Here is a 3,922-nt window from a genome sequence, read left to right on the forward strand (position 1 = left end):
TCAGTTATGATCGTTTCGTGACTAATTTCGAACTACCCCGGAATTTTATGTCATCAATGACAGTAGTCACAAAAAAGGTACTACCAAACGAGTACAACAGATACGTTGGCCATTTCATCGTCTGCGTAACAGCCTTTGGTCAAAGAGCATAAAGAGGATGAAAAAGGAGAATAAATGTAACGTGATCAGCTATCATTTCAATATCTGCTTAATATCGCCCTAATCAATCTTATATACTCTAGCCGAAAATATTTTACTAACTTAAGGCTGGTTTTCACTATGTCATATTTTGGCGACATATTTTGATACAACCTTATGTCCATTTCCCATCATTTACCGATTATATTATTGGCCAACATTGTACAGATAACCAATTTAGCGGCACATGTACACGCCTAAAGATCTATTCTGATCTAAATAAATGGATAAAGCGTCTTTTGGTTCCATTTGACAATGCGTTTTAACTTATTCGACTACAAATGCCATCGAGTTTGACATAGTGAAAACCAGCCTTTACGAAAGACTTTTCTCTTATTTTATATTCGCAAACAGTAAAAATTTCTGCCATGAACACCACTACAACTGAATGCACCTAAATGAAAATTTGCGTAGTTACAGAAAATTTAAAAATCTTTTTTTTTCTTCTCTTTCATTACTTGAGACATTGCTTCAATTTGTGTGTGTCAGAATTTAAAGAAGAAATGCGTATTGTACATCTCGTAGATTATGGTGTTGAGCGAAGTTTATGGTACTCTGATCGCCTCCAATGTATTTTGCGTATTTTACGGGAACAAAGCACTTGCAGGGTGATTTTTATGCAAGGATGTGCGGTGAAAGGGACTACAAATTGTGCTAATTCTAATAATGGCGTTGATCTTCATTTGTCTAATTCCTTATTAGAAGAGGGTCTTGTGCTGCTGTGGTGGGGCATTTTGTGTTAGATTTTCTCTTAGTTTACTGGAAAAAAAAAATATTGAATACATTTACTGCTGCCAGCTGTCACATTTAAAAATAATTCAACCTGAGTTATTTGTAATCAAATTATTACCATTTTTCTAATGACCTTAGCGATTCCATGTATGGTTCTCAAATTCTCAAAATATCTAGTGCTTGCTTGTACGATTATCTTTTCATTGCATACCTGTCTGTCCGCGTTTTGAATAATTTACTTGTAACAGCATGTAAGTTTAGTAAATTTTTGTGTGTTTCGCTTATGCTTCAATTTTTATTAGTATTTTATTTTGGTTGTTGACAGTAACTTGGCTAAATTAATAACTATGATTCTCTTCTTTTCCATTTATTCACGTTTTTTTATTTGTTATGTGCATTTTTTAGTTGCTTTAATTTTGTGTGTATGTGTGTGTGTGTGTGTGTGTGTGTGTGCATGCTTTGGTCGCATCTTTTTTTGTGCTTACTTCACTTGCATTAAACTGACTTGTGTTAAAGAGTAAGCCTTCGGCAAACTTATTCAATTTACCTAATATTCTTCACTTTATTGATTAGTTTGATTATTATGCATTCCTATTACTCTGTTAAAAAGTGCAAATATTATTTTCTTTTATTTTCTTGTTTTTGCGTTTGTCGTTTTTGTTACTACTATCGTCGTTTGCAATTGCTTGTCTTCTTTTTAAAATTGTTTTTTTTTCATTTAGTTGTTTTTTTTTTGTGGCTCCTACTTTTGAAACGCTCTTAATTGCATCTGTTAAATACTTTTCAATAATACTTTTTAGTTTATTGTGTTGTGTACCCGTTCGTAAAATTGTAAATATTAATTGTTTGCATTTCCCTTTGCATTTTCTTTCGCTTAATTTCGAATAGTTCATTTTAAGAATTAGTATAATTAAAAGTTAAATTAAAAAAATTTAACAAGTGCTTGTCTGTATATGTATACGTATGTATGTATATATATACTATTTACTTTACATAAGCGTCTTTAAATAAATTAGAAGTTAACAATTGCTCTGTGTAAACTTAACAAAGTATCAAATGAAGCCTACAAAGTTCCCAAATATTTATGTATATATGCATTTGCATCACTCTCAATTTAACAAACGTGCAATCTTATGAAACAACGACACCGCACGAAATGCCCAGATATCCTTAATATCCGAACCATGTTAGGACTTTCCATTAAAAAGAAAATTATTTGAAGAAATCAAAGTCTATCATTATCGTTTTTTTACCGAGCGCATTTGTGTGCACACGATAACTCGAGTAAAAATTTTGTAGATGGTATTGAAATACATATGGATAAACCCGGACAGTAACCGTATCCAATTGGAAGGGTCGATTTTGTTTTTTGCTGTTTGAGGNGTATACGTATGTATGTATATATATACTATTTACTTTACATAAGCGTCTTTTAATAAATTAGAAGTTAACAATTGCTTTGTGTAAACTTAACAAAGTATCAAATGAAGCCTACAAAGTTCCCAAATATTTATGTATATATGCATTTGCATCACTCTCAATTTAACAAACGAGCAATCTTATGAAACAACGACACCGCCGGAAATGCCCAGATATCCTTGAGGACTTTCCATATAGAAGAAAATGATTTGATTTGATTTTAACCGAGCGCATTTGTGTGCACACGATAATTCGAGTAAAAATTTTGGCTAAGTATATGTAGATGCTATTGAAATACATATGGATAAACCCGGACAGTAACCGTATCCAATTGGAAGGGTCGATTTTGTTTTTTGCTATTTGAGTAAGGCATAGGGTTGTTCTACGTGAAATTCTAAGCTGAGTTGCCGAAGAAACCATGGGTGTAAAATCAATTTCCATTTTGCCAAGTTGCGAAAATAGATTTTTTTTCTCAGCAATGTTTTATTTGGCTGTAGTGTTTGATTTTTTATAAAAACTGGCGGATGTTTTAGGAAAAAGATAAGTCCAGAAATGGATTCCTCATATTAAAAAAACCCAACATAGCATGTTTTTATACAAAATTTAAAAAAATCTTAATGACACTGGCGCAAAATAAAACGTGACTAAGGAAAAAAATTTATTTTCGCAATTTGGCAAGCGGATGACTGCTATTAGAAACAACTTTTTTGTTGTTGGTCGGAAACTGGGCTCGACCCCAGGTTCTGCGGAATGGTATTGCGCACTGCTAACTACTATCGCCATGGTTTCTATACTCTTAGAATTTCATGTAGAATACTTCTTACCCTATCCGCATAGTCGAAAAAATCTGCCATACAAATTGACTCTCGCCCTAATGCCCATCTACATAAACAGCGGTTTAGTAATTCAAATAGCGAATACCCGCATAGAAAATTGGAAATTGCGCACTTGGTTAAATAACTTTTTTACATCTGCCTTTTATTTCAAAGAATTATTGCACGTTTGCTAAACCATGTGTACGATAGTGATGAGTTTTTAATTTCTAATGGAATTTTTTTCACACAACTGGTATGCATTTACGATAATATTTGCGTATATACAGTCTGTAGTACAGACTCTGTACATAACCACCCATACCTAATGGCATTTACTAAATCTTTTAACGTTGCTTGTTTTATTTTTTTTTGTTTACTTGGAATGTATGTCTGTATATAAGTGTTAATGCATATTTTATTTATTTACTTAATTACCTAAACTATACTATATGTATGTTTTTTTTCCATAATGTTGCACCCGAATTATTANATTTGCGTATATACAGTCTGTAGTACAGACTCTGTACATAACCACCCATACCTAATGGCATTTACTAAATCTTTCAACGTTGCTTGTTTTATTTATTTTTTGTTTACTTGGAATGTATGTCTGTATATAAGTGTTAATGCATATTTTATTTATTTACTTAATTACCTAAACTATACTATATGTATGTCTTTTTTCCATAATGTTGCACCCGAATTATTCATTTATAAATTTTTCTACGAACTAGTGTATGGAGTTTGTGTATGTTTCG

General features: G+C 32.0%; 1 long non-coding RNA gene across 1 annotated transcript; it reads right to left on the minus strand.

The window, feature by feature from the left end:
- Positions 1-647: 647 nt before the first annotated feature.
- LOC108376005 (uncharacterized) lies at positions 648-2,219 on the minus strand. Its single transcript, XR_001849220.1, has 2 exons — positions 1,049-2,219; positions 648-957 (listed from the first exon to the last, which is right to left on the minus strand). It is a non-coding gene; the product is annotated as an uncharacterized LOC108376005 (long non-coding RNA).
- Positions 2,220-3,922: the final 1,703 nt, after the last annotated feature.

This window comes from Rhagoletis zephyria, unplaced genomic scaffold (assembly GCF_001687245.7).
Source record: "Rhagoletis zephyria isolate East Lansing unplaced genomic scaffold, Rhagoletis_zephyria_1.1 Rzeph_scaffold_09763, whole genome shotgun sequence".
NCBI lineage: Eukaryota > Metazoa > Arthropoda > Insecta > Diptera > Tephritidae > Rhagoletis > Rhagoletis zephyria.